The sequence below is a fragment of the Centruroides sculpturatus genome, unplaced genomic scaffold (genome assembly GCF_000671375.1).
Source record: "Centruroides sculpturatus isolate CEXI.00-Female unplaced genomic scaffold, Cexi_2.0 scaffold787, whole genome shotgun sequence".
Classification (NCBI taxonomy): Eukaryota; Metazoa; Arthropoda; class Arachnida; order Scorpiones; family Buthidae; genus Centruroides; species Centruroides sculpturatus.
In genome coordinates this window covers 379167-391106 of record NW_019384977.1, presented here as the reverse complement: position 1 = coordinate 391106, position 11940 = coordinate 379167, and the positions used below count along the sequence as shown (strand labels likewise).

Below are 11940 nucleotides of genomic sequence, written 5' to 3'. Positions count from 1 at the left end.
TCAGGGGGAAGGATAAACTGATTCAAAATGATAACTGTTTTTTAACTGAACATATATTTTGCAAATAAGCATTTAAAAATTTTCTTAAATAGTAACACAAGTAGTTTTTATATTCCATAATCATAACCATAATGCTATTTTGGTAAAAGGAGAAAAATTTAGTCAAATTTAAGTTCATATTTGACTATATCATAAGTTAAAAACATACAGTAGAGCGTCGATTTTCCGAATCAATTGGGGACTGGGGTTGTTCGTATAACTGATATTTCGGATAATCGATTTATGTACGAAAAAATAGTTTAACGTATCCGATGTTGAAATTTTTCTTTGTTGCGTGTCGCTTCGCGTTGAATTTTCGTCGATGTTAAGCCTAACGAAGACTATTGTATCGTTAAAAATTATTTTTTTATTTTGTACAAACAAAATAAATATATTGAAAAATATAAAAAGAATAAAAAATTATACTTCAGATGTTAATTTAGTATCAAAAACGTAAAATATTTGAGTAGCCCAAGACATAGCCAAAGATTGAAGCGCCACAGCACTGGCGAAAATTTAAATTTGGGGACTGGAATTCTTTCGGATGATTGACTTTCGGAAAATCGACGCTCTACTGTATTTAAAACATTCTCTTTTCTTACTATACATAAGTATCTTCAGTCATTTTTAAATAGTATGAAAACTAAAGAATTGGATTTGAAGAAAACTTATCACAGAAGCTTATTGATTCAGGTAGGTTGTTCAAAAGTTGCAATAGATATAAACATCAACTCGTAAATCTGATTTATAGTTAAAAACTGAATAATTTGGCAGTTGTTTCACTAGTTGCAATAGAATTGAATGTTATGTTATAAAAGGCTTTGGTTTTTCAAAAAAAAAAAACTGAAAAATTATAAAATCTTGTATATAGGTAGGAAGTTTTAATTTTTAGTGACTGTTACATGCATAAAGCAATATGTACAGCTAAAATCGTAGATTAAATGGAAAACAAAATATTTTGCTGTTACTGAAATTAAAAGCAAGTGCTTGAAGTATGATGTGTAAATTTTCATTAGACAGCAGATTACCATAATGCAGATTTGGCCTAAAAGAAGAAATTTTGGGATATGTCATATATGAAATGTCCAATGTTCCTATGTTGAATGCCCAAAAATTAATTTTTTTCTAGAATCTCACAATTATATTTAATCTAAAATTTGTAGATAAATTGTAATTCCATATATTCCAGAGAGAGAACTCTTAACATTAGTATTATGTAATCCAGTTAAAATAGATTCTTCCAAGAATAAGATTTAACATTGCTTAATGAGGTATAATAATGTATTCTGTTATAGTTCAAAATTATCATTAGGTAATTTGACAATCCATAATTATTATCTATAAGTTTTCAGTAAATTTAATAAAATAGAATAATTTTTGTGTAACAAATTTAAATAAAATTTAAGTGATTTTAAATTATGGTATCAAATACATTAAATTTTGTTTTTGTTTTATTTTACTGGATCTGGCTTTTGGGAGTGTTTAGCATGATTATTTCCAAGAATTAGTTTAGAAAATAGGCATTCTTTCAAAAGCTTGAGACTAGTTCAGTGTAATGATTTGAAATTTTAAAAACTATTTCAAAATTAATCAGTGTTGCTAATATCAGTTTTAAAATAAAGTGTCTTGATTATCCTCATCTCATAAACCAATCTCTTCAGAGACTATCACCTCTTTCAGCAAATGTAACTAATTATATCAACACACATGAATTTTTTGCTGAGCACAAATTATTTTATTCTCAAACGTTTTCAACCTACTTATTATAGGCCATCTTCAGGCTTAAGATTACCATTTTTGATTATTCACTTATGCAGATTATTCATATGTTGTAAATATTGAAAAAGTTTATATAACTTATTTGGGATTACTTATATGGTTTTATATAATTTATACTTGAATTTATATAAAATTTTCATATTTGGATTTCATTCAGTATTTTTATATTGTATTTGGATCTGACAATAAAATAGTGGCTCTGAAAAACATTTAATCCAGTAATAAATCTTGATTTCCATAAAAATAAGAATATTCTTGAATATTCTTTTATTCTTAGATTTGATTCCATAATATTAAATCATCTAAAGAAAGGAGAAAGAATCATTACTTTTATAGACAAGAAAATTAAAGATTTCTAAAAATTGAATAGCTATGCATTTAAAATACAGGTATCTCTCATACAACATGGCACTTCTACAACATGGTTTCACTGTAACATGGTTTGAAAATTGGGGAAATCCCCCATACAACATAGTTTAGTTTTTGACCTCGCTCTAACTGTTTTGAAATCCTTTGTACAAAATTTGTTTTTAAGTGTAAACTCAGTTTTATTCAATATATATTTTTTTAATTCAACTAAGCACACATGTTCTCAAGTTTGCCCATTGATTTTATAATATTGAAATTTTTAGTTTTTGTTCTTTTTATCAGGTTTACTTTAAAGAAAACTGATAGTACAATTCTTTCTTCCTTGTCCTAGCTTTTCTATAAATCGGGTGTTTTCATCATTGCTTTCAGACTTTAACCCTTAAAACTGTCACCATGTTTTGATTTTATAGATTAAAATTTTTAGTTTAGTAAAATTTATTTAATCTTTGTATTAAGTGTTGTTAAACGTTTTTTAACCATAGATATTACATAAGTCATTTGTAAGTAGGTATTGTAATACCTACATACCTACAAAAGATATGTAGGTATTACATACCTACAAATGATTACTTCATTTGTAAAAGTGATGAATGAAATACAGTGATATCTCTGTATTCAAACATCTACCAACTTGAACTATTCTGTATTAGAACACAAATTCTGAAAAAAATTTGCTCTGTGTACAACTGAATCTCTAGAACAAATTTTCAATTAATAATGCACTTTCATTTTGTCATCCAAAAAAAAAAATTGATAAAAATAAAATGAAGATTTTGCTGATGTTTCTGATCAAGACCAACAAAAAAATTCAGGAGATGACAATACTTTGTAAAAAGAACCTTTTTCTTAAATTAATATTAATGTGTGATACAGTACTTTTAATTGCAATTGTTAGTTATTAATTTGGAAATAAATTATTGAATGTTTTTAATAAGCATACTGTATTTACTCATATATAAGATGAGGTTTTTATTCATTTATCACATCTTCAAATTCCTAGGTCAGCCTATATGCGCGAGTGAAAGATTCTTTGTGTTTTTGCAAATTTTTGTGAACCGTGCATTCTCATTTTTTATCGGATGCATACCCTCTTATATTTTAAAACAAAAGTATTTTATCTAGGTCGTTTGAATCGTTCTTTTATGTTGTCAGGAGTAATGATGAATAGCAATAGGAAAAGCAAAGCTTTTGAATTGAATTCCAGATTGAAATTTAAATAAAATTAAATTGTATTAATTAAATTAATTAATAAATCTAACTTTCTTTATCTTGATCTTTAAAGTCACACCTCATTCTATATGCAAGGTCATCTTATATGTGAGTAAATACAATATTTCTCTTAGTAACAAAAAAGAATAGTATACTTTTGTTAACTTTTGGAACCTAGCCCCATGTTTTGTATTAGTCCTTTGTTTTGTATAGCATGAATTTAAGACATTAAAATGTGACAAATGTTTGCTTTATGACAGTTTCACATTTGACAAGTCACTTCCCACAACAGATCTCTGTAGGCTACTGTTGAAGCTGGAACTTTAGCTTCTCACTGTAGTCAATTTTCGTTGGAACTATCCCAATCAATTTATAATGTCTTAGTTCTATTTTTCAGATATTGTTTTCAGTCTAGTTCTCAGGCTGTCTCTTGGAATGCTATTCTTCAAAATTAGTTGCTTAAAATCAAGGTTGCAGACTCATGTAGAGAGACTAAAAGAACTGAAGACTAAGAGGATAATTTCGTAATTTTTTTAATCAAATTTTTAAATTCTGGGAGATTCTCCTGATTTCCTAGTTTGATTTTTCTTCTTCTTTTATTCAATAGTTGTCTTATAGGAAGTATATTAGATTGAGAATTAAGTTGTTGAAAACCACAATACTATGAGAGGGATACAAGAGTTTCTGAACAATCTTTTGTCACTTTTGTTTTGTAATATTCAAGATGGAAATATGGAACATATTGAATAGATTTTTGTTTATGTATTTTAAATTATCATACTATGGTACTCCTTGGTCTAATAAGGCTCTCATGATAAAAAAAATCCACAAACAAATAAATGTATTGTAAATTGTTTTGCTCTAGATATTTTTAAGTAATTAAATGTTTGATACATATGCATTTTCTCATTAAACTTTTAAATCAAACTATCATATGTGAACATTTCCTCCAAATAGTCGTCATTTAACATATTTGGATGAATGAAGCCCAACAATTTCTATACATCTGGAACTAACATAAGTGGGTTTGCTGCTTTGATTTAAGATTACCAGGTCCCTCTCTACCAAAAAGTCCAGATGATCTGTAGTGGGATTATCATTGCTTCCCAAATATTGTTGAGCATTTGCATCAAAATGAATCAGAAGAGGAAAGTGATAAGTGGTAGAAAACTACCATAGTTCTGACCTCACCAGAAAGTCCAGTAGAATCAGAAGATTGGCAGAAGAGACTAAAATCTTCCTCTTAATACCATTTAACATTATTGTGTACAACAAATAGGTCTTGTCTAGAGATCTGAGATGGAAAATACTTAGCATTCTTGTTAGTAAACAGATTGAAGTACACAGGTTCTTGTCAGATAAATAGTGCCACTTAATTTAGTCAAGCTCCTAACTTGGCCACTTGTAGATCTGTGGTTCCTATCTCAGGGTCTTTTTGTCATTACATGGTGTCTCAGCATTGCAGAAACTACCCTAAAGTGTTGAAAATTGATTTAAATCTTAACATAATGTATGTAGCTCCATGTGAGTGAGCAACAGCAAACCTGCTATTAAGCCTTAAAAACATCAAGCCAGCAGCAGCAGGCTTGGTACTAGGTCTAGTAGCAGCTGACTGTCATGGAGGAGAATGCTTCACATCTTTAGATACAAAAACCATGCATGGGTTGTAACCTGGAGAATATACAATTGGTGTCTAAAGATCCTCAATGCAGAGATACAAAGCTAACTAAAAGGGGAAGTTTGTCTAGTACTCTTTGGAAATCATTCATGGTACCTATTATACTGCTAGATACATTTCAGTTCAGTCTTCTATAAGGGTTAACTTGATAAGGTCTCCATTCTTATAAAATTAATTTGGAAAGAGGTAGAATTATGTAACCAGTTTTAAAAAACAGTAAAATTCACTGTTTTAATAAATATTCACTGATCAAGCAAAACATTATTTTCTGATGTAATAAGTGATAGGAGTGGCAATTTCAACAAGCAAATTTCAAATAAGTTTTTGTAGGAAACTTAATTTGTGAAGTGCAACCAAAATTTTAGAGTATAGACCTAAGTGAATTTCTCTGAAACTGATTCTGGTGGTTTGTTTCCATGTAGCTATGCTGAGCAACTATCGTGAGTGATCTGAAAAGGGAAAAAGTCTCCAGCTGTCAAAAGCATTAGTTTGACATGCTTCATTGACATCAGAGAGAAATGGAGATTGAACCAGCTTGTAAAGAGCAATAGAACAAATGTGGTATAAATTGCAGACCAATTCAATGTTGTTGACAGAGAGGTGTTCTAATTGCACAGAGTTTACAATATTTATGCATGAGGCCATCTGCCCTTTAAGATACTTGTGCTAACAACAGTCCATTGTCAACAGTACCTGCAGTGAGTACCGTACATGGTCATTGATCTTTGACGTTGAATCAGCGGAAGAAGGTTGCCTAGTTTGACAAGTCCTGATTTTTGTTGTATAAGGTAGATGGCAGGGTTTGTGTATGTCATTTACCAGAAGATTAACTGGCACCTGGATGCATCATTGGATGAAAAGTTGATAGATGGTGTAATGTCTTGGGGAGCTTACTGTTGGGAAGCCTTAGGTACCATCATTCCTATGGACTACATTTTGAGATATTCTTTCATGAGTATGACATTACCTGATGGAAATGTGTTGTTCAAAGCTGGAACTTAAATTTAACAATCTCGGTCTTCAGTCTCACATCTTGTCTCCCAGCAATACTTTAGGCTAAAAAATGTTTGTTTCTAATAGTTTACAAGCCTGTTTCAGATTCGAATGGTTTACTGAGTGTTTCAAAATTGGAATGTCCCAACCTTTAAGCTGACTTAATTAAAAAAGTGCCTTTTTAAAAAAAAAATTAAAAAAAAAAAAAATATATATATATATAAAATTAAACAAAACAAATAAGAATCTTCTAACTTGAAGCTCCAAGGGGCAGGAAAAACTGAGTTATAGGTTATAGATGGTTTGAGTTAGAGAACAGTAGAATGAAAAATGCTGACTGAATAGATTTGTATTTTTATGTCTCTTGCATTACACAAAAAACCTTGATAGTTTTTTGTTTTAAACAGCCCATGTAATGCATTTCAACAAAATGTTCAATGTAACTAATGGAATCTAACAGTTTTGCAGATACATCTTGTTGAGATAGTGAGATGACCTTTCATTTTGGACTGGAATGTTGTTTACAAATTGTTGGATAGCTGTCACATCTACTATCCAACATCAATTTTATGGAAATCCAATAATTAGGATTACTTTGGATAGAATAAATACTAAAATTCAAGTCAGAAGTTGAAAGTAGTAATTGCAGACATTTAAATCCCTATGCTATTCCATTGAAACCTACCAATTGCTTCATTTTCTTCAAGTTAAAGAAATATTTGAGTTAGAGAAGTTTTACTGTAAATAAATTTAACTTTATATATAATCTGTTATATAAACAATATTTAAAATAAATTAAAAATAAGTTAAAAAATTGAAACAAACAATAAGTAGAACATGTTTCTATTTTAGTTGTATTTATTATTTTAATGTTGTTGTTATATATTTGCATATCTAATTTTTTTTTGTTTTCTGTTTAATTTGATGCATTGGATTATTTAATTAAAAAAAATAGCTTTTTTTAAGTGTTTAAAGGTTAGAGCATTTCAATTTTGGAATACTCAGTAAACTACTCAATTCAAATGTGAACCTGAAGCAGGCTTGTAAATAGGCCAAAAACATTTGTTTTTAATAGTATTGCTGGAAGACATGAGGAGGTGTGATGATATTATTCTGATGGTGTTATTTTTATGGAAGGGGTGTGTACCTTGCTACAAAGTACACATTATTCAAAAGTGATTTGAAGAACACAGATAAGTCAAAACTGGAAACAAAATATAAAAACACAGCCATTCAATTATCTTATGCAGATTGGTTTATTCATAATAACCCAAAAATGTTTGTTGTAAATAAACTCAAGCTGGAAAAGCATGAAGGTATGCTTTTAGTGTCAATTGTTTCAGCATTAGTACTTTAAATCCAAGCCATTCAGTTCCAGCAGAATTCAATTTAATAAAACTAGCATTTTTTTTTATTAAACTATAAATGTCATTCATTCTCAGGTACAGTTTTAAAATTAATGAATAAAACATTATTAAAATACAGAACTTTCAGAACATCTGAATGGAATTTAAAAATTACATTTAAAAAATTGCCAGGATGAATTCACATATAGAAAAAAATATATATTTTTTTGGACTATACATATAATTGAGTCCTTCTCCTTCTGTCTCTTCACACGTTTTGCAGAGTCGCCTCAAATAAAAGGTCGGTAACGCCATAGATTTGTTATTGCCTCTGTAAAGTGCGTGAAAGGACAGGAGGCGATGGACTCAATTATGTGTGTAGTATGAAAAAAAATATTTTTTTTCTATAACTGAATGGAATTCTTGCACAAAGTTTATTGCAACATAGTGTTCCATTTCTAGTTATAGTATTTAGATTTTTTTTATTCCATGTGTATACACAAAATTCTATATGCAAATTTATTATAGGAATGAATATGGAATAAGACATGCAATAAAATATAATACAAATGAAACAATTAAAATCAGCTAATTCTTTAAGTTGTAAATTTATCTTCAGTCAGGTAATATTTTGGTGAATTAACTGGCAATCACTATCTGACTACTAATGTATAAATTCTACAATTTGGGTTGGAAAAAATTTTTTTTTCTACCCAGCCGACATTGTTCAGTTAAAGTGAAATTCTAAAGTTTCTTCTTGTTTATTCACTTTATTTTAGATACAGCTTAAATTTCAAGCTTGTGTTCTTGCTTTATTAATTCAACTTTTAGATAACATTAGCTTTATCCATTTATGACTGAGATAAAGTGTGCTTTATCTACATAAAGTTCAAAATTAACCTACTATTGCTTGCTTGAACAAGAGTTGGATAAAGTTAGCATTAGTTGGTTAATTCTAGCTTTTTTTTCTCGTGGACTTTAGCTGTAATATAACCAGGGCTATGGAGTTGTGTAAAAATCTACCGACTCCGACTTTTCCTTACCATCCGACTCCGACTAGGAGCAGACTTCTTACCAAAAGAGACCCAGAAATTCTGCCGTCATCACATGAACTCAGAATAAAATACTAATAAAGATAGAGCATAGAAACTTTTTATTCCAAAGCTAAAAGACTTCTCTAAGTAATATATAAATATGTATTCGATAATTTTTACTTTTCCGGCTGTTATATATAACAGAAGAAAAGTGTAGCGCTCGGTCAAAAAATGACCCCTCCTAAATTTTTACATTTTTGGACTCTGGACACCTTGAAATTTTGAGATATGCAAAAGTTTGAGGTTTTTTCTGTATGTGTGGATGTTAGACTGTGTGTGGGGGGCATGATTTCGTTTACCCTGTTTGAAGCCTAATAATTTCCGTGGTCAGAATCAGAGTCGGATGGTTTAACACAGGAGTTAGTTATTAAGCGTCAAAGTGGTTGAACTAAATCATGTCCCCATATACATTCTAACATCTTAACGGATTTTACTGTATTATTATAAAATGGCAAAAAAGCTTACTTTGGGGGTAAAGACGAGTTTTATTTTTTTTTAAATTTTTAACGCTAATAAGAGTAAAATATTTATTAAGAGATATGACACATGACCACTTTTATGTCTTCACCCTGTCGACCTTTAATTAAGAACCAAAATTTAATAGTATTAATGCCCCTTTATACGCAAGCTACAGTGCCACATTTCGTTTCTTAAACTTTACCCGTTCTGAGATAGTTTAATATCTCAGAACAGAAAATAAAGAAATTAAACAAATTAGACACCAACACACGTGTGCACAAATTTTTCCCCTTTATTGACTTTTTTGAGGGGTTCGGGAGGTCTCCAAACGTGTAGATTTGCAAAAAAAAACTTGGAGGGTCAAATTTGACAAGATTCCAATACTTTTCCATTTTATGTACAGTACATAACAAGTTGGTAAGTAAAAAGGAGTCGGAGTTGGCGGATTTTTGACGACTCCGGCTAAAACATCAAAACTCCACGACTCCGACTCCACAGCCCTGAATATAACCTTATTCTCTTGATCTGTTTTTGAGAGAGAGTTTCAAACTCTGGTTTAAATTATCATTATGGCAATTTTTTTTTGCTAATTACTCTTTCTATATAAGATAATGCCAATAAAAGTATTCTTAGATTTATCAAACTAAAACTTAATTTCCTAAGTTTGCAGAGATTAAAAACTTAAGCTCAAACAAATCTAAAGAAATTGTTATGCATAGATATGGTGGCTTTCCACAGATTTTATTAAGTTATCTTAGTTATAGGAATAAATTAATAAGAATAATGCTGTTTGTTGGAATTAGTCTTGACTAAACTTAGTAAGATTAGGTTAGATACATATTCTTACATGAAATGAACTTTTCAATTTGTTTTGACAAAACTTTGAGATTTAAAAAATCATTTTTCTTTAATTATTATTTACAAGAAAACTTATATTCTCAAAGTTAGGTAAGAATAATAATTAGCTTGATTTTACTGTCTAAATTGACTGTTCCAAACATAATCTTAATTTTTTTTCACCTCTAAGCTTCAGTTAAATTGCTTTTTTAATTGTATTTCCTCTCCAAAAACCATCTATAAATTTTCTTTCTAGTTTTTCCATTCTCTTCATTCAATTCCATAATACTTAACTATAACAGTGCTCTTATGGTTGTTGGTGTGATGAAATTAGATCTTTGAATCCAAGTTATAACATTTCAAATAAGATTTGACTTAGAAACTCTTGAGCTAGGTGTAAGCATATCATTCTTTTTTTCTGATCAGATTGTTCAGAGAAGTTTCTCTCTGAATTCTGAATAAGTCATCATATCTCATCTTTTATATTTCTGAATATATTGAACTATCAAAATATTTAATAAATAATTAACTACATTTATTGGTAAATATATCTCAATAAAATGTAGTCTGTTATAATTCACTGACATCAAAATGAATGCATTTTTTTTTGAAAACCTGAATTTTTACTTTTAAAATTATCAAATGTAATAAATAATGACATACATTAATAGTACAAAAATATATGAAATTTACTTTTAACTTAATGTTATTTTAGTTAAGAAACTTACAATGAAAATGGTAAATGTCATTTTGAGAAGCATCCTTAACTTTTTTTAGTATAGAAAGTAAGCATGAAGTAACAATATTGGGTGGATTAAATGAATTTTCAGTGAAGTTTTATGGGCCAAAAGGAAGTAAGTATAATAAAATTTCAAAAACATATTTAGTAATAAATTTCAATAATGCAAATGTTTTACAATTGATGTCTTTTGACAGCACCATATGAAGGAGGTGTATGGAAAGTTAGAGTTGATTTACCTGAAAAATATCCTTTTAAGTCACCTTCAATTGGTATGTAAATGAAAAATTTTGATCATTTTATATTTAAAATTTATGAATTTTAATTTTTATATGCAAATTTGAGTTTTTTATAATCTAAAAAATAAGTAAAATTCTTAAGTAAAAAAACAACTTTCTTACATGGTATACTGGAATGTATATAAATTAACACTCATAAACCTTAAGTCACATACAAGAGGTATATTGATGACATCTTTATTCTATGGAAACCAGAACAGAACATATACCATTTATAGTGCATGAATAACAACCCATATTGTCTCACCATCAAATTGGATCAGAAGAGCAACACAGCCACACACTTCCTGGATATCAACCTTCAACTTGATGGCACCAGGATTGTAACGAAGGTACATTGTAAATCATGTTATAGGCCATTGTTCATCCCAGCCAACTCTGCAGACCCTGTCTTCTATAAGATCGCTACCTTCTGTGCCCTAACAAAAAGGGTCTTCACACACAATACCAGATCTGAAGACAGAGGTGGAGTTGAAATGCATTCAGGAATTAGCTATACAGCATGGATATAGTACAAACATCATATATAACCTTTCCTGTGCTTGCTTCACACAAATAGCCACACCTTAGACTTCTCAAGCACATGTAGAAACACGTGAAACACAACCTAAATAGCACACATTCGCGTGCTGCTGTTGCATACAACCACCACCTCAACCCCATTTACAGAGAAATTGCCTCCTGTACAAACACTAAGATTGCATACAAGAGGCCCAGCATTGTATATGGGCTACTTTGCAGCAGCAAGGATAAGATCAATAAAAAGCTAGCACCGGATATATACATGGTTCCTTTCTGAGACAACAGGTTTCAAAGGGAGTTAGTTTATATCGGGGTGGCCAACCTTTTGCATACCATGCGCCAATTTTTTGATAGACGAGTTCAGATGCGCAGTGGCGTACCGTGGGTGTTAGCCGCCCGGGGCGGAGAAAAATTTCGGCCACCCTTTAATCAGGTATTTCAATTTAAAAGATCAAAATTCAGTTGTGTGAAAAAAAAATTAATAAAAAATGCGGTGGTGGTGTAGTTACCCGTACAAAATAGTCCCATTTGACATTAGTGGCATACACGATTGCGAATGTATCGTGAATCGTAGAAG

General features: G+C 30.0%; 1 protein-coding gene across 1 annotated transcript in view; it reads left to right on the top strand.

Moving 5' to 3' along the window:
- Window positions 1–10582: 10582 nt before the first annotated feature.
- Window positions 10583–11940, top strand: part of LOC111632695 (ubiquitin-conjugating enzyme E2 H-like) — a 42011-nt gene continuing 40653 nt past the window's right edge. The window contains exons 1-2 of the mRNA XM_023377196.1: window positions 10583–10657; window positions 10740–10814. The gene's annotated coding sequence lies outside the window, so the exon portion shown is untranslated. The remainder of the gene's footprint in view (window positions 10658–10739; window positions 10815–11940) is intronic.